Source organism: Bicyclus anynana, chromosome 13 (genome assembly GCF_947172395.1).
Source record: "Bicyclus anynana chromosome 13, ilBicAnyn1.1, whole genome shotgun sequence".
Taxonomy (NCBI): Eukaryota; Metazoa; Arthropoda; class Insecta; order Lepidoptera; family Nymphalidae; genus Bicyclus; species Bicyclus anynana.
The window spans coordinates 9,379,882-9,404,939 of NC_069095.1; the positions used below are offsets into that span (position 1 = coordinate 9,379,882).

General features: G+C 33.9%; 1 protein-coding gene and 1 long non-coding RNA gene across 2 annotated transcripts in view; both read right to left on the minus strand.

The window, feature by feature from the left end:
• The window catches only part of LOC112053606 (uncharacterized), a 77,737-nt gene that overhangs the window by 19,012 nt on the left and 33,667 nt on the right, over positions 1–25,058 (minus strand). The window lies entirely within an intron of this gene.
• On the minus strand, positions 4,881–6,282 carry LOC128198639 (uncharacterized). The gene is made up of 2 exons (XR_008251371.1): positions 5,985–6,282; positions 4,881–5,711 (listed from the first exon to the last, which is right to left on the minus strand). It is a non-coding gene; the product is annotated as an uncharacterized LOC128198639 (long non-coding RNA).

The window sequence follows — 25,058 nt, forward strand, 5'->3', positions numbered from 1 at the left end:
AAATTAATCTTTATGATATTTAAATTGTACATTTATAACAACTACTGTAGGCTGTGTCAACAATTTATAATGATGCATGGTAACCATGAGTAATATAGATAAATGGTAAAGATTATCAAGTGTTTTACATTTGATGGAGTAGGTGTCTGTTTATGGAGATCTTACTCATGCAATAATAACATTGTGCATATTTTGAATTAATAAGCAGTTTGCACATCGCAAATGGTAAAGAGACTTGTAAAACAATTAAGGTTACATGGATTTTTTTATTTGCATTCTCAATCTAATGTAGTCTGTACATTACCATGTATGTACATTTAATGGTACTGGGAAAAATAAAGGAATTTATATTATACCTACTTATTTGAATAAATCTATACTATTAATATAATTAGGTAAAGTGTGTGGTGTTGTAGGGGGTATTCTCTGAATTTACTGCTTGATTTTGAAAATTCTTTTACCACTAGAAATACACTTTATGTGTGAGTCATAGGCTATACTTCATCCTCACGGGGACAAGAACTACGCGGTTGAAGCCGCGGGGCGTCGGATAGTATAATATATAAAAATGTCATGTCTCGGTGTCTGTGGTCGCACTCCTCCGAAGAGGCAGATTTTTTTTGTATTATTAGGCCGAAATTTTTAGCTATTTTTAATTTTTGGCTGATTTAAAAATATTTTTTATGGATCAGTTAGTCACTAAAAGAGAAAACCGCACTGGAAAATCGAAGTGGCCTTGTAAAAAATGTGTTCAAAATATTTTTTTTTTAAATGCAAAAAAATATTTTTTTAATTTTAAAAGTAACATTTTTTCTGAACAATATGTAGGTATTGCTTTTTTCTACACACATTACAGGGTCTAGTATTTTTATTTAATTTGACACCATACAGAGAAATAACTTGCATTTATTTCGATATAATTTTTTGCTATTACTTTTTAGTAGTTTAATCTAAAGAGCGCGATGACTTGAGAAATCACCAATCAAGGCTGGCCTACGAAATTATTTTCAACACTAACTTCATGCTTTGATGGATCACGCAAGTGATGTTCTGATAACGAAAACTGATTTCAACAGTTATTGTAAAGATGTCTTATTACAGCGAACCGATCTATGGAGCATGCAATCATAATATGCTATGTCCCGACGTGTCACGCTCAATTTCAAAGTCACTCAATGAGACGACGTGAATGTTAACATCTCTGGCTTGTAGTCAAGTTACACATCGATTCGCTTTAGTCTTTCTTCAAACGCTATAGCTACGATAACTATAAAATGTATGAGAAGACTAGCGGACGCCCGCGACTTCGTCCGCGTGGAATTTAGTTTTCACAAATCCTTCGGGAACTTCATTCTTTCTTTCCGGAATAAAAAGTAGCCTATGTGTTAATCCATGTTTTGATATATCTCAATACCAAATTTCAGCTAATTCGGCTCAGTAGTCGAGGCGTGAAAGAGTAACAAACATTCATATCATCAAAATCATCAGTTTTTTTTTGATTGAACGCGCTAATCTCAGGAACTATAACTAGTCCGATTTAAAAAATTCTTCAGTGTTAGATAGCCCATTTAACGAGGAAGGCTATAGGCTATATATTATCCCCGTTCTCCTACGGGAAGGGGACCACGCGGGTAAAACTGCGCGGCGTCAGCTAGTATATTATAATTGGGGTATCTAGTTAAATATAAGTCTGTGGTCATCATATAAAATAAACGCTTCTCAAATTGACATAGTGACATAGTACAGGACAGTAATGAATTGCTTATTACTCGTAAATCGTAACAGCAGGTTGGTGTAAGTTGAGTAATAAAATGTGGGTATGCACTACTTTTATATATCAGTAGGCCAATGATTAACCGGTAAAGTAGCTGGTCTAATAATTAATTGTATGGAGTATCTAAGTATTGAGTTAATATATATTGTATAATAAAGGCAAATGTGACGATATGTTTGCTAGCTTAGCTTAGTCTCATCACGAAGGGGTTGTTTAGTTATAAAAGCTGTGTGTAAATTAAATCTAAAGGATTGTCGGGAGTGCAGAAATGTGATGGTAAACTATTTAGAGTGATACAGGAGGTGTGTGGCATAGAAGCCCGTTTACCTAATGTAGCTTAGCTACGTCTTACGAACTGATGATAATAATTAATTAATAAAAATGTTTCTTCTTTGCTTACGCTTCTATAACAAAAAACGCGCCTTTCAAACGTCTATCTGTTATAACCAAAGTCAAGCCGGTTTACCAAAATAAGAGATCTATACGTTATAAACTTTGATAGGACTTGAGAAAGCTTTCGTTTATAACTAAGAGGTTTTGATTTTAGTTCTCTACTATTCACTGTATTATTTTAGTTAGACATGCGTCATGGTTGAAAAAAAACACGACTAAATAGTCATGACATTCTGCTTACTCATTTTCAAAGAAGCTTTATACTATAAGGACAGCTTTTCTTCAGAATAAAATCGGTTGTCTGTAAAGTCGGTTTACTGACAATAGTTGAACGTGACAACGTCAAAAGAAAATACTGATGGAATGGTTGCATTTTTTAAAATAAAATGTTCGTTTTTCTAAAATACTGTTTATTAGTCTTCATAGACCAGAATATACTTTATTTCTTGTAAAAAAAGTTGGCAACCCTAGAGCGAGGGAACGACGTGTGATGTCATCTTTGTATCGAGTGTGCACCCGGCTTCATCAAATTATAAGTCGTTGTCACGTCAAAAGTATTATTTCAGAGGGATAAAAAATATAAATAAACTTAATGTCAATTGTGCAGCAGAAAATTGGATTGAATCAATGAAAGCTATTAATAGCTTGTATGACATAAATCGATACATTTAAAACCTCACGTCTTGCAGTATTACGAAGATATTCCGTACCTGTAACAAAAAGTGTATAAATAAATAAATGAGCCAAAAATTATAATTATTGTTATCAAAGCCAGTAAAACAAGTTAATGGTGTAGTGTATTATTGTAATTGGTAAAATTTAGTTAAAATTTAGTTAATGTTCATTGCTTATTTCCAAAGTTTTTGTAACGAATGGCCGCCCTAGGCCCAGGCTTACTGGGCTTTAGGATAAATTCGTCACTGCTGCTACCTCCCAAAGCAATGTATATGGACAATTAAAGAATAATTTATGCTCTTGCCAAATTCGGCTATAAGCACGAAAGTGTACTACCATTTTCTATTATAATTATGTGGACACAACAGCCACTATTATAGTAAGCTTTTTTGTTATCATCTGATAAAGGTTTTTTATCTAATAAAGTAATTATTTAAAACTTGTCTGTCACCATTAAGTAATGCTTCTATTGTTGACTTATTACGCAGACTGAATTGTACTGGGCAAAGTTTCACATTTGAATAAATAGTATAATTAAATTTAGCTTTTTTTGCATTTGTAAATTATCCGCACTATTTACACTAAACACCTTGACCGTATTTCAATTAAGTGTCAATACAGATGATTGTTAAACCAAATGGAAACTCGTTTGGCGGAAGGTGTGCATTATTTATTGGTTAGTAATATTATTTATGTATTATAATCCACTATGCAAACACAATATGTATTATGTGTCTTTATGAATCTTTCAAATCTTCAGCCACTGAGGAATTTTGGACCCAGCCGAAGCCGAGTACTGCCCAGCCGAGATGAATTCGGCGGTTCCTTCCTCACTCGTTCTCGTATTATGTCCTTAGATAAAAGTATTCGTCTACAATTTCGGGTGCAGCGTAATTACAGGCACATGAAGCTTAATCTACGCCTCAGGTTGACGTAAACAGGGCAGTACTTCCTAGGGCGTGTTCATTGCATGCCCTGCAAAATGTTGCTTGGTTTATATGCGTCGAGTTTCCACTCATCGCATATAAACCACTCAGGTGGGTAGGTGCCAGGTATTTGCAGATTTGAAGATTAAATTTACCCAACGATTTACCTAACCTAACCTAACCCAACAGGGATAGCCCGGCAGCCCGCCTTAGCCGCCTTAACTTTCCAACTCCGGACTACTAGTCCCTGCAAGAATTTTCGGTAGCAGACCGAATATTCATGTAAGAATTAACAGCTCAATGATTATTCTGCAGGACTTTACAGACCGAAGTCATATAGACATACCGCTACTAGACCAACAGAGAAGATACTAGGTGTTTTTTGCATGCATCTACTTATTATGTTTTGCATACCTATGAGGTTTAGTTATTAACAAATTCAGAAGTATTTTCGGAGGACAGAGAATGTTATTAACAAAAATCTATAGGTAGGGGAGACCGTGGCTGGTTGTGACATTGTAAAAACCATTAAATTATTATTAATGGAGTAAGTTGATGTTTTTCGGGCATTTAATTTTTGTATGTGTATGTTTTATTTTTTATTTATTATTATTTTTGAATTATTTTGTTTAATTATTTTTCTTTTGTCTTCCCTTAGATGCCGTCTTGTTTTTATGTTTTTCAGGTTTTCATGTATGTATGTATGTATGTGTGTATGTATGTATGTATGTATGTATGTATGTATATATGTATTTATTTGTATATATGTATGATGTAGTTAAGTATAGTCTATGTATTATTATTATGTATTATTGCTTTGTATTTATGTATTTAAATTACTTAACTTTTCTTATTTTTGTGTGCGTATACCCGAATAGGTGCTTACATTTTTTTTTTCTCTTCCACAGTGGTTGTCTGGAAGAGATCGCTCTTTAGCGATAAGACCGCCATTTGTACATTAGTTTCTAAGTGTTATTATAAGTTATTGTTTATTTTTGTTTTTAATGTAGAATAAAGTATATTTCTTCTTCTTCTTAATTTTTATGTTTTGTTAAATTGTTAAGTATATTATTGTTATTGATTAAAGTTTTTTGTATTTAAATTATTAATGTTTTCTTTCTTTCTTTCTTTTTTTTTTTTTTTTTCTTTTTTATGTTATTTTTGTTATAGTTTGTATTATTCTAATGTATGTATATTCTAATGTATGTATTCTAATGTATGTATAGCCTGGGAAGACGAATTGGGCAACTGTAATGTCTTCCCGGGTATTGATTAAGTAAATAAATAAATAAATAAATTTTTTTTACAAACTGTCATATTTTTTAATTGGTTTGATTGTTTTACCCGAGTATAGGCTTGTTTGATAAAATAACTATCCAGGATCATTATTTAAAATAAAAGTTATATTGTAGACTAATAGTATTGACATAAATGTGTGATTTGTGAAAAAAAAAACCGTGTAACATTCAACCCCGTGCTTGGGGCTGGTTGTTACACTACATGGGGCAAGTTGTTACAATAAAAAACAAACGTATTATGACTTTTTATTAGGAACAATCATCATAGTTAGTTACTTTTCTTAATTGAAATAACATAACATACATCTAGAAAGCAGTATATATTACAAAGAAAACATAATAATCTAAAATGAAACAATGATTTTCCTGTCCCATCTTCTTTCCTGTAGATTTCCACCCTTTGGCTGACTTTCCTTTCTTGGATTTTTTTTCCTTTTTTTACTCTATTCCAGTGCCAAAGCATTTTTCTCTGGCGTATCTGTTAAAAATGCTGATTTACGAGATTTTAATTCATATGCAAACCTTACAAATCAGCAGTTTTAACGCATACGAATAAAAATAATCCAAAGTCTTTTAGCTGCCGCTTGTTTGGAAATGTCTGTAGATATTTCTCCCCGCTCAGTGTTTCGTACATACGTCCTCATCCTATAATAAAAGCATAACACAACTTATGTTAGTTGGCTACAAGAACTACGGGGCATGTCACAACCTGCCCCGAGCAAATGTAACTTTTAGCCCCAACGCCAAAACTGACTATTTAAGGTTACGCAGTGAAAACATCAATAAATATAGCTGTAAAAACGCAGATTCATTGCAAAACGTAAGCATTATTGAGTAAAATTCACAACAAGGGTATCTCTGACACTATCGAACATAGCTTGTAAACCGATATTACTAAAAGAGTAAAATTTTACTAACCTGCAATTTTAATGAAGGTATGCTCGAGCTCTTCTCACAAAAATGCTGGCGTTTTTGGCTCTCGCGGCACGCTAGCCGACGGCGGCAAGAGTATTTGTCTCTTTCTAACGTCACTATTGCGCTTTCTGTTTCGCGGCAATTGCCACTGTAACAACCTACCCCTGTAACATCCAGCCCCGGTCTCCCCTAAGTACTAAAGCAAGCGAAGCTGCGAACAAAATCTGCTTGAAATATATTAAGCTTTAACTGATTTCTCATTAGCTAACCATAGTCGAGGTTTTTCATAACAATTCTATGTGAAAAAATCACATGATAATGCACTTATAATTAATGAACGTGAGAATGATCTTACTGTAGTTATAATTTGAAACAATCCCTTTATGCTGAGTGTTGCGTTAAAATTATACAAGGTTTATGCATTAACTGATTCCTAAAATGTTTTTTAGATGAAGTACTTACTGTAAGTACGTTATCAAGGGGCTGAGATCTCGATCGTAAGACTTACTCATTGTTTTATGTAGGTAAAGTCTACAATATATATATACGTTTGGTTGAAATATAAATTACAAAAGGCCTCTGTTGCTTATTTGATTTTAATAAATAAGCTATTGTTGATAATTATGATTATGGTATAACAACAATAGGGATGATGACTGTTTTTTAAATTGTATATAAGTTAAGAGTATGCTAATAATAAAGCAATTTTGTAAAAGTAACAGGGTATCTGCGATCATTACTTTCGGAGCTACAGGGATTTAAAGGGTCAGATTTGCGGCGCTGCCGCGGATCCCTGAAAAACGCCCCATACAAAGTGGCACGAACTAATGACGTCGTAGGCACTTAGTGATAGTTAATTTGTATGGGCGTTCAAACAAAATTACCAATATCTTTGTTATTTGTGCGTTTATGTTTATAGTTCATGTATTAAAAAATGTCACATTTAATGTAAGAAAGCTAAAACTGTATGAACTTTTATCTAATTACAATAAAAGATTTTTAATAAATTTTGAAATTTTATAGTCTTATTTATTTTGCAAATATCCAGTTAAGTTTTGCTTTTTATGTATAAATTAGTTAACATTGACCTTATTTATCCGAATGTATTATAAAAATCAATATATTCAAACTTAGTCATCATCCCCATTAAAATGATATATTTTGTAGTAATGCTCGTATCAACTTTTTAAGTATAATTAATATTTATTGTAAAATCCTTAAATAACTTTGGTATCCTGGCTCTGACTGGCCAGTGACTTCCCGATTTCCAAAAATCTTTTTTGTTGTTAAAAATTATCTTATTTTCTTGTAACACCATCTCGTAGAGTTTTGAGATTTTACATTCTCATAATAAATACCTCAACATTGCCTTTACGTGATAGTACCAACATCGAAAAATTATTAGATGTCGTCACCAGGAGGTATGTAAGAGTAACGCACGCCATTGACGATCAATTATTCTCACGTTTCTGCAGCATCCACGACTATAATTGATCGTGTATTGGTCGCTGCGTGCATGACGGCTCGACTTATAAAACTTCTTCGCTGCCGTTTGCGCTGCAGAAACGTGAAAATAATTGACCGTCAATGGTTGACTTTAAGTTGAAAGTTTTAATCATCAACCAGTGAAGTTATAGCTAGACTAAATTTAATTACATATTTTTTACATTATATATGGTAGAATATCAGTATACATATATTGCTTACAACTTGGTACATATTTATGTTTGCATTCTCTTCGTGTTCATGACACAGCTTTCTATGAATAAGCCACATAGTTTTCTCGAATTTGCACACAATGCGTGTGGTATTGACATTTTTTGTTGTAAAATCGTCATAGAAAGCTTTCCTCATTCTTACTCATAAATTACCTTACGTTTCATTTATCAATTAATCAGGAAGTATTTGCGATTAGATTTAGATACATCGTATAGAGCGGGAAAGTGGACACTGACGTTTGGCCTTATCCACAAGCCGCTCAGTGAGCTATGGAGAAGGCTATGGATAGGATTCTCTCTCTGGAGAAAGAGAGGAGAAAATCTGTAACGACGAAATCCTCAGACTAAATACATAAGGACTAGTATCGCACCCAAATTCACGAACAAAATTTTCTGCCATTTTCTAAGGAAAACTAGCTTAGATTTTATACATATTTTAAACTAAACTAGCAGTTTTTGTTCGTTTTTTACACCATATAACTACATAAAAAGGTATTTTTACGGAGGTTTTTTACCGACGGACACGATTTTAAACTATGAAACATCGATTCTTTAGAGACAGTGTTTATAATCGCATAAGATCGTTGATCATATACGTTGACAGAAAAATAATGTCTTGCGAGGCAGGTCTTTATCTAATTAGTCTGAGACGAAATCCTTAGCAGAACGAGAGCAGCCATAAGGGTAAGCAAACTGAAGTGGCAGTGACGCCTTCCAGCTCGATGGTCCAACGATCTCAGGAAGGTAGTGGGAAGTGGGTCTCGCGCGCTCTTAAAAAGGGCTATGTCCAGCAGGTTTTTTTTTTTTTTTTTTCTTTACAAGTTAGCCCTTGACTACAATGGTAAGTGATGATGCAGTCTAACATGGAAGCGGCCTAACTTGTTAGGAGGAGCATGAAAATCCACACCCCTTTCGGTTTCTACACGGCGTCGTACCGGAACGCTAAATCGCTTGGCGGTACGTCTTTGCCGGTAGGGTGGTAACTAGCCATGGCCGAAGCCTCCCACCAGCCAGACCTGGATAAATTAAGAAAATCTCAATCTGCCCAGCCGGGGATCGAACCCAGGACCTCCGTTTTGTAAATCCACCGCGCATACCACTGCGCCGCGCATACCTACCACTTTACGCAGCGCACGCAGCGTAAGCTCTCAATAGGAAAAAATCCCAGATTTTGAAACATCCTCCATTGGTGCTCCGCTGCTATTGGTCTTAGCGTGATAATATATAGCTTATAGTCTACCTCGATAAATGGGCTATGTAACACTGAAACAATTTTTCTAATAGTAATAGTAATAGTAGTAGTTCCTGAGATTAGAGCATTCAAGCAAACAAACAAACTCTACAGCCTTACTATAATGTTAGTATAGATTCGAATTTTGTCGAAATAAATACACAGCGTATTTGTTATTCAAAACGTAAATGGAACGTTAAGAAATTACAGTGCTTGAAGCACTTAATAGTACACTTACAAGTAAAATTAAAGCGATGATAGTGCTGGTAGATGTGAAGTGTTATAGGTCAAACTCTGAATGCCGCGAACCTCACGTTTGGTCGTGAATCCCAGCAACTCTCAGGCTCTATGTTAGGTCGAAAGGTCGGTCATTTTTCGACGACTGGGATATGACCTCCGAGTGTAAACATAATACAAGCTCATTGTTCAATCAACCGTTGAATTGAACAATGAATTGGAGTGTTGTCAATTGAAGCTCGAAAGGTAAACTTTAAACTAAAAGGCTAAAACTACATTTTTTACCATCATATGCACTGCCCACCCTGACGGCGCATTATGAACCTGCATTAGAGAAGGAATTTCTCTACTTTGTACTATTCATAGGTATGTATAATAAATAGGCCAATGATCATATTGTAGGTACCTTAAATCCAAATAACTACCTCGTTGGTCCAGTAGTTGACCCAAATGGCTTTGGACAACGAGGTCTTGGGTTCCAGTCCTGCGTCAAACTATGAAGCTTTTCTTTTTTATTAGAAATTTTCAGACGAGAGTTGGGAAGGAAGTGTTACACCCCCGGAGAGCACGTTTAGCCCTTAAAGACGTACCGCCAAGCTATTTAGCGTTACGGTACGATGTCGTGTAGAAACCGAAAGGGTTGTGGATTTTCATCTTCTTCCTGACAAGTTAGCCTGCTTCCATCTTAGAGTGCATCACAACTTACCTAATTGTAAAGAATAAAAAAAATATATTAATTTGATTTAAATACGTAAATAATCTACATAATGCTACCAAATCCCAGCGGTAAAAATATCAGATTACATACATGTTTATTACCGTCATTCGTAAAACCATGTTGTAACTTAATACCAACTTAATACATGCTCGGGTGTCAAAAGAAATTAGTAAGTGCTGTTTATCAAAAAGACTTTAACTTTATTTTGTTGTGAAATTTTTAATGATGACCATAATATTATTATTTTCATCCGAAGGCCACCATTATAAATACTTATAACTAGCGGACTTCGTTCTCGTGAAACTCGATGTAAACTTTCAACTACCTCTATCCTACCCCTATCCTATCCCTAGCCTACCCCTAGCCTACTACCTCTACCCTACTCCTACCTACCCCTACCTTACTTTTCAAGTTGATTTTTTACACCTTGCGTCCGAAAAACCCAAGTATCTTACGGAATCCTATTTTTTTCCAAAATAAAATTTAGCCTATGTTACTTGTGGATAGTGTAGCTTTCGAATGGTGAAAGAATTTTTAAAATCGGTCCAGTAGTTTTTGAGCCTATTCATTACAATCAAACAAACAAACAAACATACAAACAAAGTTTTCCTCTTTATAATATTAGTATAGATATAGATAAAGAGGTAGAGTTAGTGAATTTGCAGGGAGTAATTTCAGTAGTAAGCGACGTTCTTTTTTTAATTTATCTTTTCTGATTGTATAAGTGCCAAAGGATCCTTAATGGGACCTCAGCGGGATCACTGAGGGTTTTGGGCGAGCGCAGAAGCATCGCCAGATGGAGCCCCAAGGCAGAGACAGAAGTTGTGGCAGGAACGATTCTCTAAGGGTGCCTCCTCTGAGACTCGGACCTCGACTTAGAGGGCTAGGCTTCTTCTTTTTGAGTGTATAGGCTATATTGTGTCCCCACTCCTAGTGTTCCTACATGAAATGGGAACTACGCGGGTGAAAGCGCGGGGTAGCTGCTAGTCTTCCTATATGAATGGGTCAGGGTCAGAACTTCCTCCATGTACCTCTAACATTAATTAATTTTGATTGTTCACACAAATTCCAGTGGACATGATCTCTGCCTTCGATTCGAGGGGCGTAGCAATCCGATCGGGGGAGTTGTGTGCAATTTATGAAATTAAATATCACGCGTCTCAAATGGTGAAGGAAAACATCGTGAGGTAACCCGCATACCTGAGAATTTTTCTTAATTCTCTAGGTGTGTAATGTCTGTCAATTCGCAATAGGGTAGCGTGGTGAACTATTGGCCTAATCCCTCTCGGCTCGTTCTCGTCCTGCTCAACAGTGAGCCGAGTATGGATTGTAATGATGATCATGAGACAATGTGGTACAATACCCAATTATATTTATTACCAAATAAATAAGTGGTAAAAACATTAACCCTAAAATCTTTTATGGTAAAATAATAATAATAATAAAATAAAAAGCCTTCATTTACTGTTTTTTTTACATAATATTATTGTAATATATCATTGACACTGATTGTCCTTTCTTCAGCTTGCCCTCGGGCATAGGCCTCCTCCAGACACTTCCATAGTTCTTTATTTTTTGCTTTCCTTCTCCATGTGTCTCCTGCTGTCTGTCTGAGGTCATCCTTCCATCTTTGGCAGGGTCGACTTCTTTTCGTTTTTCCTATCCTACGATACCACTCCGTCACATCCCTGGTCCACTCGTTTTTTGGTATATATAACCCTTATATTAAAGGTTTAATCAATAATTATTAACAGAATGCAACACGCAACATGCATAGATCTTCGAAGTACCTAATTATCATGATCCAACATCCTGCCACAATTGGCGTGCAACATCAATTTGTAAAATAATTAACAATTGAAACACGAACAAATCTAGAATGATGTACATAGATTAAGGACAGTACCAACTAATAATAAAGAAGTACGATAACTCATAATCAATTTATAAGTGCAACACCGAGACAGCGAAAAGTAATATAAAAACATTATGTATGTATTTTGCTAATCCGCGTTGGGCCAGGGTGGTAGACTAACTCCTCTCAAATAATACTAATACTAACAAAAATAATACTAACAAAATCAGGGGATACAGTTTGCTATTGCATCTACATAACTATCATGTCCATACAAAATTGAATAATACCATTAGATAGCTAAAGGATCATAGAATTTTCTACGTTAAGAATATACTTAAAAAACTACTATGCAACGCACGCACGGGAGCGCTGCAGATTATGATAAAAATAATAAAAATATACATACCAACATATTTATATACATAATATTATTATTGCATAGAAAATTAAATTACATACGAGTATATACAATTCAAATTTATGATAATCTTATACATAACGAAATCAACGAAATTAAGTGCGACATTCAAACGCTTTTGTTAACACAAGTTACTAACTCGTACTTGTCTAGAAGGATGCAAATAATTATTTGAATTGGCTTCACCTCGGATTTTCATAACTACGTAAACAGAAGGTTAATTATTATACATTTGTACTTAGAAACGGTTTCTACATCCGATCAAGGCTGTTTTATTGTTTTTAGTGAGTGCACAAACTAACAATGGGCATAATGTTAGAAATGTGCCGAGATGTTCCCTTGTTTTGGAATAGTAAGTTATTGCTACTTCAAGCTTAATGCAATAACATTGAGATAATCTGAATGTAGTTTCTACAAGAAATCCTTTAAAAAGAAGACAGTTGGAATTTAATATATTATGTATAGTTGCAGAGTAAATTATTGAGAGAAGAATAGTAAAGACGCTAATTTCCTAGAGCCTATCTTGCAGGGTATGATCACGAACTGTTTGTCTCAGTTTACCCCTTCATATATTTTATATATCTGTCTGACTTTTTCACGTTTGTTATGCTTGTTTGCATTGCGTATTGTCATGTCCCTAGTTTGCTTATAAACTATTTGTTTTAGTTCGCCTCGACCTCATCCCATCGCCATTTATCATATGACCACCTCAATCTCCTTATATATATTCATCTATTTCTTTTAGCAACTGCAATATGGTATTCTAACTTACTTCTCCATCACAGGCTGCAACCTCATTCATTGAAATTTTGTCAAAGATAGGAATCTCCATTCATATCTATGACGTGACGAATTTTCATTTATATAAACGAGTATCATGCCATTGAAATTCTTCTAAACTTAAGGTTGCTTGGAAGATATAGCTATGAAGCGACCGTTTTGTATCTTCTTATTTTCTCATTTGTTTGTTATGTTGTTTGTTTCCTTCTTTTGAGGTGTACAAATAAAGTGTATAAATAAATTCTGATTATAATACTTACATTAACAAAAATATGCGCATACCTCAGCTGAAATACAAATACACAAGCAAAAGGCATGTTTCTAATTATATTTATCTTCATACCTATCTCATTGTTTCGACCCCATCCTTGAACCGTGAAATTGGAATGCTAAATGTGAAGTCGTATCTAAATTGCGAACCCCGCTTTAATAAAGGCATGCGTTTATAATCCTTATAAACCATTGTTTGTATTAATCTTTTATAAAAACATTCTAAAAGTGTATTGTGTGTAGTGTGTGTATACATTCAGAGCCAGATCTGGAAATCTAGTGTTAAGATTTTCTTTTTCAATTTAGAGCAGTCAATGGATGAAGTAAATGTTAATTTATTGGAGGTAACTACTTACATAATGAATTCAAGACCTACACACAAACGACATTGCTAAAATCCTGGTGAATGGATATTATTTTTATCAAGTAGGTGTATCGTATTTGCTTGCGATCTTGAAAATGTTATAGCCATATTTAATGTGTACAACTTCAAATATCTTTTAACACCTGAACAGCAAACGTAATTGCAGCTATATTTAAGCAATATTTTTGAAGTATTAATAAGTATTATTTATAACTAGCTGACGCCGCGCGGTTTTTCCTGCGTGGTTTCCGTTTTCACAAGAATACGGGGATAATATTTAGCTTATAGCCTTCCTCGATAAATGGGCTATCTAACACAGAAAGAATTTTTCAAATCGAACCAGTAGTTCCTGAAATTAGCGCGTTCAATCAAACAAACAAACAAACTCTTCAGCTTTATAATATTAGTATAGATAGATAGACGCGGGTAAAAATACATTTTATATAAGCAAAACAATTGATGTTAATTATGTAATTCCTCTAAAGTTACACATTGATGGAAAATATACAAAAAAATGTGGCATAAAATATTTGTGACTCGGTATTGGAATATTTTTTGTATGCAAATTATAAAATGAAATAATGTTCTTTAAGGTTTTATAAAATAGCAAGTAAAATAGGTGGGGTAAATGTGTCTCATGGTAAAGATTACGAACGCGGTAAAGTGGAAACAGGAAAAGCTGTTAAAGCACCTTGTATGTGAGGCAAGGTTTTCACTGAAGCTGAGAGCAATGACTTTATATAGATATCAATGATATTATTGACAACTTGAAAACGTCACGTATCGTAAACATGTTATGTAACAAAATTAAATTGTATTAAGTTAAGTGTCATAATAAAAGATTTAGATACATAAATGTATAACTTGTATCTAATAGTTTAACAGATTTCAGACTATAAGACACAAATTATGCATTTAAGTATCTAAATCTTTTATGATGGCAGTCAAAAAGTCCGATAGTTAACTTAATACACTTTAATTTTGTTACATAACATGTTAGATATACATTATATTTATGTATAATATAATGTTATAATAGATAGATACATTATTGAACATACAAGATACTTTAACCAATAGGAAGCCACGATATATGTGAATGTCTGCTATTGCTGTATTCCCACAGAAACGTGAATTACGCGGAGCAAACCTCTGCTAATATTTAGTAAGCGTGAAGTAACATTAAATCATATTCCAATATCTTTATAAGTATAAAAAAAGAAAGTCGTTTAAACACTACTCAAGAACGGCTGGACCGATTTTGCTGAAAATTGGTGGAGAGGTAGTTTAAAACCAGGAGACTGACATAGAATACTTAGGGTAGAGTTTCACGCGGATAAAGTCGCGGGCGTCCGCTAGTTGTCAATACTTGAATATTGATAGCGCGAATACTGATCACTGAGATTACAGTGCTTGTGCATAAATTTGAATCGACATTTTTTCTGCAACTTCTTTAACGTCTTGTAACCTTGAACTAATTGACTCCGACGCTTTTTAATTACTAAATAAAACGAATTGCGGTTACATAGTTTGTTTGTAATTTGTTTATGGATTGTTTTTAAAGCGCCGTTCAGTATGATTGCGTTGTATTATAAATACATAAAGGAATTTAGAGGTCGCTGGCGGTATGTTTGACTTAACTAGACGACTAGAGATGGAATTATTGGTATATTCAAATATGGAGTAAACGTGACAATCTATCTTAAGGTATATAAGGAACCTTAAGAGATTGTCACGTTAGAATTTGTAAATCAGTAGATATTTTTTAACAACACTATGTATTTTTGAAAACATCCCATATTTTCCTTTCAAAAGAACCTTATTTTTTATTTTAAAACTATTTTATCTTTAAAGTTGTAGTCACTTCTTTTAAAAAAAAATCAATTTCAATTTGTAGGTTGTTATTTTCTATAAATATGCGTGGAAGCTCAAAACCATAACACTGCAATTTGCGCTTTTATTTTATCAATCGACGAATAACGGAGATAAGAAGAAGAAAAATTATCAATTTAAAAAATTCATTAAAAATTATCAATTTGAACTAAGAATTAGCATGCAAAGACGAGACGAGCAATCTCTACTAGGCTACTCCTGACGAAATGACTTGCGAAGAAATAGCGTTATTCTATACCTAATCCTGCTAATAGACCAATCCGCGTGGAATTTAGTTTTTCAAAAATCCCTCGGAAACCATAGATTTTTCTGGGATAAAAAGTGGTCTATGTGTGTAATCCAGACTATAATCTATGTCTACTTAAAATTTTAGGTTATTTGATTCAGTAATCGCGGCGTGACAAACATTCATACCATCATAATCATCAGTTTTTTGGAAATCTCGGGAAACAAAGAGTAGCCTGTGTGTTAATTCAGAGAAAAATCTATTTCCATTTCAGCAAAATTGGTTCAGTAGTTGCTTGCGGCTTTAAAGAGTAACAAACATATAAACTTTCGCGTTTATAATATTAGTAAGTTTATAATACATAAACGAGTATATAATATAGCCTTTAACTATGTATTTAGAAAGCGTAAGCGCATTTGATTGACGTAAGATGAATGCGCACAGATAAATAACAAGTAAAAGTAAACGCGGCCTTGACCGCGGGAACAATGGCGACGATGCACAGTAGTGGGAATGGGAACACTCCGGTACTGAGGACACGCTTGACGCATCCGAGCTTGACTGACTCGAGTAATAAATAACATTTTGTTTGAAATTACTATTTCATGAGCGACAGTTGACATTTCTTTGTAACCAAAACGTTGACGTTTCTTTGACGCAAAAAAGGGGTGTTATAAGTTTGACGTGTCGGTCTGTCTGTCTATCTGTTTGTGGCACAATAGCTCTCGAACATATGAAGCGATTTCAATTTAGTTTTTTTCGTAAGAAAGGTGACTTATGTGCGAGTAATCCTACTAATATTATAAACGCGAAAGTTTGTATGGATGTTTGGATGTTTGGTACTCTTTAAAGCCGCTACTACTGAAGCGATTGCTGAAATTTGAAATGGAAATAGATTTTACTAATAGGCTTCTTTTTATCCCGAAAAATCCATGGTTTTCCGAGATTTGCGAAAACTGATGATTTTGACGGTATGAATGTTTGTTACTCTTTCACACCTCAACTACTGAACCGAATTAGCTGAAATTTGGTATTAAGATATATTATAGCCTGGACTAACACATACGATGGACGAAGTCGCAGGCGTCCGCTAGTCTTAGATATGCTTGATGAAAATCAGTTGAGCCGTGTATAAGTTTTGGGGGTTGAAAGTGGAGAAGAATAACCGAATGTCTGCAAATATACTCGAGTGGGGTCTCAAATGAAAGCGCACTGAAAGAGAATATTGATCAAGAGTTTAATTAATAATTTCATGACCTTCAGGTCGGGTCAAAATCTTCGTTTTTCAAAATTTTCATTGAAGTCAGTTAATAACGTTTTGTTTGAAATTACTATTTCATGAGCGACATTAAAATTTCCCCATAGGTTGTTGTTTATTTTTGACTGGGTTTTGTTGTTGTTGTTTGTATGACATTGGCCAATTTGTTTTTTTTCTTTTTACTTATACAAGGAAGGAAATGGTCGCGGATAGCTTTCACAAGAAATTAATTTCTAGGCATATTAATTTTTATTACAATAATTATGCGTCAGTTTTAGCGTTTTCTATGTTCAGTGGTATGTACTAGATGTTCGATTTGACGTTTTTGCTTTGGTTGTAATTGTAAAAGCGCATTCATAGAACATCATCACCCTTATCAACCCATATTCGGATCCAGTGAGCCACGAGACGACTCCTCTCAGAATGAGAGGGGATAGGCCAAATGCGGATTGACAGACTTTACACACGTAGAGAATTAAAGAAAATTCTCAGGTGTGCAGGTTTCCTCACGATGCTTTTTCTTCACCGTTAGAGACACGTGTTTTTTTTTTTTAATGCACATATTTGAAAAGTTTGAGTTTTTTTCTTTTTTTTTATTCTAATTCTTATTTTATAAAATCTCACCTGATGGTAAGTGATGATGCAATCTAAGATGGTAGCGGGCTAACTTGGTAGGAGTAGGATGAAAATCCACATGCCTTTCGGTTTTTACACGGCACCGTACCGTAGTTGCATGGTCCAGACCGGATTCGAATCTACGCCCTCCGTAATGGGAGGCAGAGGTCATGTCCACTTGGCTATCACGGCTCTTTGATTTTGTAAACTAAATCTTCAACATAAGAGAAATGTATTGCTGAATTATTTAAAGGCAGGAAACTTTAGTCCTCAAAAACCGTTGCTTAACAATCACTCACGGGCAGATGATAGTTAATGTTTTAGTCAAGGAGTAAAAAACAAAGTCGATGATGGAGTCAGAATCTTTAGAATTTAAAACTGGTCTATTTTTACATATTATACAGAACTTGCAAACTAATAACCAATAAAAAACTTTACATTAATCCTATATGTACAAAATATATATACCTACAATAAACCACCTTCCATATTAGGTATATATCTACTAATGCCAAAATAATTTTATTCATTAAATTATTAATCTTGCAGTTCCATTTTTTCTGGCAATTCTTTTAATTATTCATATTGATTTAACTGCTACACGTAGCCTGTGGAGTTGAATCATCCTATAACTGTCTTTTGACTATTGATTATATCGTATGGTATACGGTACTGCAGTATTAATTTTGCTTTGTGCTTTTCTTAAAGTTGGTTTGTAGTCGTTTCATTTTCTTGAAATTAAAATTAAATAAAATTCAGATAAATGAGATGTCTTTTCCTATAGTTGGTTGTAGTCGTTTCATTTTCTTGAAATTAAAATTAAATAAAATTCAGATAAATGCGATGTCAAAGAATTAAAAATTATTATTATAAAACAATAAAACTATTATAAACTTTGGTTAACAATATTTTATTAAATTAATACACACTTATAAGTATATTTTCTTTATCGAATTTTATGACGTCATAGAAATACAGTAGAAGTACGTACTGTATTTCTATGACGTCATGTTATGAGTTTCAGTGGAGTTTTAATTATTTCCAAATCAAGTAGATATATATAAAGTATCCTTTGTAAAATATCACTGTTAGTTGCTGGTAATATGTGTTGGTAACTGATTTAATAAAAACAGCTTTATAATGTACGACCGCAATCAAGATGCTGTCAAAAAGAAAAATGCGTAGCTTCGTAGAGCGCGTAGACAGCGAAATACATAGACAAATATAAAGCACTAGCTGACGCCGCGCGGTTACACCCCCGTAGTTGCCGTTCCCGTAAGAATACGGGGATAATATAGCCTTCCTCGAGAAATGGGTTATCTTACACTGAAATAATTTTTCAAATCGGTCCAGTAGTTTCTGAGATTAGCGCGTTCAATCAAACAAACAAACTCTTTAGCTTTATAATATTAGTATAGATTTACCGCAAGAGACCAACTTATGCGTGGACTACAAAAAAAGACAAGGCGATTCGAAATCTGGTGTACAATGAAAGTTCAGAAAAGAATATTATGAGTACGAAATTACAGCCTCAACTTTTTGCAAATTGATAATCACTATCAGCTTAAAATATGTTCTTGAAAAAATGGTTTATAGTGTAGTGTTGTGGTATGTCAGTCAGTCGTCTATTGACTACTCTGTCTACGATATAGCGGTTCCCCGTACAGTTAGGTACTTCTATCAATACTTTATGCAATGTTTCCTTAACCAACAATGAGTCAGACGCCGGTATGATTGCTTTATTAGCGATCATTGGCACCATAGAGTTTATTGCACTCGTTTGTAAATATCAGGAATTTTTTCGCTTATTGACCCACTTTTGATGCGTAAATTGGATTTCTAAACAGATTTAAAAGCGTTTGCCATTGAGATGTAAATGGTGAATAAAAAGCTTTCGCCATGAAAATTTAGCAGCTCTTCTCAAATTTTTTTGTATAGGTAATTTATAAATACAGTTTTAAATTAGAACAGTAAACTATATATTTTTTTATTACCTATGCACTATAGGTAATAAAAAAAATTTTTTTCGTTGTGTAAGTTTATGGAGATATTTTTTTCTTAATTTAGACAACTTCTTACTTAATAATGAAGTTAATACAATTTAAGTACAAGGGCGGAGATTGAATCTAGAACCTTAAAATTTTTTATTCCGAAAGTTTTCCGAAACCATTCAGCAACTTTAAATAAGACTGAAGCAAATGAGTTCTAAAAATAGTTTGACGTCTGAGAAAAATACGCCAAAGAATATATTTTGGAATGGTATATGGTAATATTTATATGTATTTAGAAAATGGTTCAAGGAAAATATATTCGTAGTTACTGCAGAGATGAAAAACGGTTGCGATATGAAAAAGTAACTACAAAGAAATCTAGAGTTACAAAAACATTTAGGTACACGTGATATGGGAAAGTCTATACAAAATACCAACTAGTTTTGATCGGATTGAAACCAAAGAAGACAGTTAACGTATGGGGTCAGAGTTAAATAATCTTAAAACTTAAAGTTTCTACTTACTATTCATGAAATTTTAAGTGATGGATGATCTTTCTGGGCTACTACGCAATGTTTTAAATTATCTGTACGAAATTTATTTAAATATTTACATTCAATCCCAACTTGGTATGTATTTATTGACATTTCTCACTTTAACTTCCCTATGTACTTAAAGTATTAAGAAGATTTTTTGTGTTCGAAGTGATTTTTTGCATTGACATTATAACATGCATACATTTGATAGCAATTATAAAAACACTACTTTTAATTATATACGTAATGTGTCATTTGTCAAATATTCGCACCTACCAGGTAGAGGTTACTGAGTAGCTTAATTTGAATTGGATATTATTTATGCGTTCATACAATGTATGAATGAAGGTGTATGCGTATTAAAATTAAGATTATATCTTCAACCGGAAGGTGTTTAAATGGAAATGAGGATTTGGTTACGAGCAAATCTTTCGATCTCTAAGTGTACGCAAAGGCTTGCTAAAGCGTAACAATTAACGTAGTACAACGCGTTTCACAATATTCAGAGCTCTTTCACTGTATGGGATTACTAGCTGACGCCGCGCGGTTTCATCCGCGTGGTTCCCGTTCTCGTAAGAATACGTGGAAAATATATAACCTATAGCCTTCCTCGATAAATGGACTATCTAACACTGAAAGAATTTTTCAAATCAGATCAGTAGTTCCTGAGATTCGCGCGTTCAAACAAACAAACAAACAAACTCTTCAGCTTTATAACATTAGTATTGACACAGTAGATATATTACAAGCAGTATAATAACTCGGCCATATTTTTGAAATAAATACCTACAGCCGCGCGCTCCGTAAACATGTGATAGGGCTGCCTGTCTCCAGCATTTTAATTACATTTGCCAACTTTGTGTTTCCATTTAGTTATGTGATTGTAAATATACTTTTTTTTAAATAAACAAATAAAATACTTTATAAATTGTAGTAAAATAGGAAGTGATCATAAAATGCGTGTTGTTTTTTGATTGGTAGATTTAAATAAGGCTGATACTAATCAATGATCTTGAAGGACCTTCATATATTTATTTTGGTGATGCCATCTATCTATTACCACCACGCTAGGTGACCAAATAATAAAAAATCGGTCAAGTGCGTGTCGGGCCACGCGCAGTGTAGGGTTCCGTAGATTATGTTAGCACTTTAACCCCTTATGTAATGTACAAAAATACCGATAACGATACCCCCACACTATAGAATAGACGATAAAAAATTGACCCTGACTTGGCATGTAGGGAAGGAACTACAAAAAACAAATTGAGATTGACCGGGTTCGCTAGTAGTTTAATAAAAAAATCTGGATAGGTATATTGATATCAGTTGGCTCTTTACTTTTTTTATTCAAATACATTAAAGTATGAGCAACACAATAATGTTGTTAAATTCAAACAACTTCTTTACGTAACTTCTTTATTACCTTAAAATACAGGTATACAAAACATACATGTCATAAGATTTAAATCTATGTATTACATCATAATCAAAGAAAAGAACCTAAATGAAGAAGTTAATAAATAATTATTTAATAATATTATATTAACGTTTACGTCATTTACCTATTTACACAATTTTATCATTTAAGCATTTATTTATATATATATTTATTAAATTATGCCTTTAGAATACAAAATATTAATCAAACTTTATAAAAATAATAACTTTTTTCCTAGTCGTCATAATTAAAAAATCCAATACACTGCGTTCGTCACCGCGGCACAGTCGCAACGGTCTTCACCCCACGATCACCCCACGTACGAGCTGCGTAGGTATAGCTCGCGTTTCGACCTTTAGTATGAAGTCCAAGTACTGCTTGTAATATATCTACTGTGGTATTGATTTTACTGGCCGACGCCGACGCCCCGCGGTTTACCCGCGTGGCTTCCGTTTCCGTGAGAATACGGGGATAAAATATAGCCTATGACACACATAGATCATGTGACTTTCTAGTAGTAACGGAATTTTCAAAATCGGTTCAATAGATCCAAAGATTACCCTTGACAATACCACCAACTTTACATCTTCATAATATTAGTATAGATCACTTTTGAATGAATATAAGAATTAAGTATATTATTTTTGTGTGAGTGTGTTTTAAAATCTAATGCAAAAAGTAATTTATTACAAACTTTAACATATACAATAATAACATATATATATACAATAATAACTTTAACATATATAATAATAAAAATACATCTATATATCTAGTACGAACTGACTTTTATTGTTTATAAAAATGACGAAGATCTAGCCGTACCTACTTGTACTACAGCAGTTCATAAGGTAATTTACTTAAGAATAATTCTAATTGAAATCTCAATAGTTAATAGGTAAAAGGACTGGAATCAATATCGAAAAATTATGGGTCTTTATGGGCCTTTACGTATTTTTCATTTCGTATCTGTTCAGTCAAAAAGCACTTTAAATATCTATTTGACTTTAATAAAGAAACAATATTGAAAATCGTATTTTGAATATTCGTTATCGACCCATATGCGGCTCACTGCTGAGCTCGAGTCTCCTCTAAGAATGAGAGGGGTTAGGCCTTAGTCCACCACGCTGGCCCAATGCGGATTGGCAGACTTCACACACGCAGAGAATTAAGAAAATTCTCTGGTACGCAGGTTTCGTCACGATGTTTTCCTTCACCGTTTGAGACTCGTGATATTTAATTTCTTAAAATGCACACAACTGAAAAGTTGGAGGTGCATGCCCTGGACCGGATTCGAACCCACACCTCCCGGAAACGGAGGCAGAGGTGATATCCACTGGGCTATCACTGCTCAGAGCAGTGATTTTGAATATATATAGCCTCAATACCTCAACGGTATGAGCGGTCGGAATCATCACTGATGGGTAGTGGTTCGATCCACGCCCCGTTGGTCTATTATCGTACCCACTGCTAATACAGTATTTCCCGACTAGTTAGAGGGTAATGAGAATATTGGTGATATATTTTGAAAGATATGGCAAAAAATATTCTAAATTAAAAAAAATAACAACTAGATAATAATTTGTGTTGTCCGCACACAATAGCGTACGCATCTATTATTATTATTCTTTATAAGTTAGCCCTTGACTACAATCTCACCTGATGGTAAGTGATGATGCAATCTAAGATGGAAGCGGGCTAACTTGTTAGGAGGGGGACGAAAATCCGCAGCCCTTTCGGTTTCTACACGACATCGTACCGGAACGCTAAATCGCTTGGCGGTACGTCTTTGTCGGTAGGGTGGTAACTAGCCACGGCCAAAGCCTGCCACCAGCCAGACCTGGACCAATTAAGAAAATTTCAATCGGACCAGCCGGGGATCGAACCCAGGACCTCCATCAAGTAAATCCACCGCGCAAACGTCTAAAAGAACATGTATGTAATAGGATTATGCAAGTAGCAAATCGCAATTATACCACCATTGTACACTTCACCGCCAAAGAATCCAATGATTACTTGATTATACCAATCATGCTTTTCAAATCCATTGAAAGTTCGCTGTTTTCGATAATCTTGTATCTACGAGAGTGTGTCAATAATGTATTGAACGTAGGTACATTTTGTCTAAATTATATATATATATCTAATAAAATCCATTTGGCTGGATTTGCGTGACAAACTTTGGTTGTGATAGACGCAGTTGATAAAGCTTAATTACCATGGACATCCTGATTTCATATTACATCTATACAATAGAAAATGATAAGTATTCGTACGAATAACTGGATGCAGGCGGCTTAAGCCGCAATATTTAAAAATCTACAAAATAGGACTTTCTTCTGCGCTGATAATTGTTTTTAATTATTATTATTACTCATCGGCGTATTACTACGCGTAATAATAATCATAATTAAAACGTTATGTAAGAGTAAGTAAGTAGTAGTAAAATTAAAATTTTTTGACAATAATATTAAATTATTATTATTGTCAAAACATTTTAATTATGTACTTACTCGTCCTACTACCTAATATTATAAACGCGAAAGTTTGTATGGATGTTTGGTTGGATGTTTGCTACTCTTTAACGCCGCAACTACTTAATCGATTTGGCTGAAATTTGGAATGGAAATAGATTTCACTCTGGATTAACACATAGGCTATTTTTCATCCCGGAAAATCCATGGTTCCTGAGGGATTTGTGAAAAACTGAATATGAGTCTGCTAGTATAACATATAAAATTTGCACGCTGACTTTATCGAAACGTAAAATGTATTCAACTCTATTCTGATATATAAATTATTTTCACTATGGAAACAAAAAGCCTAGTTTAAATATTTGAAACAGTTAAAAGAAGAAATTGCGTAAAACAATGCAATTAGTGTAAAGTGCTTTCGTAACGACATTGTCACGAAGAGCGTTTGAAGCGCTTCCCGCGGTAACCGCATTTACGGATTAAGGGCCGGTGTGCAACGAGGAGATAAAAAAGATAACTTTTAAGTAATTTTATATTAAAATACTATTATAATTGTTTAAATAAAATGAAATAATTTATAAAATGAATTCAAATCTTATGACTGAAACAAGAAATAAAAAATGCAGTGCAGTGCTCGCCACAGATCTTTATGTTTGTGAAGTTAGCTGCGGAATGAGTATAGGCTCCCCGCCCGCGTCGTTTGTGCCGTTATTGATTCATTGCGCATTCATTTGTTGCTAACTTCACAAACGCAATATCACTTGGCGGGCACTGTAGCTTTTAAAAATCGTCATAAGAATATGTTAAACCTCTGTGATTTTTATGTGTGATTTACCTTTTATTGTAAACTCTGTATTTATTTATAATAATAAAAAAAATATATATAATAATTACTCAATATTATGCCTAGTCGAAGGTTGATCTAACTATGAATCCATGACTGATTGCTATCTTACGCTTGAGTTGGTGTATACTCGAGCGTAAGGTGTTAGTTGAATAAGTTAGCAAGTATACTTATAGTACCTATAAATTATAATTTTGAACAGATCTAA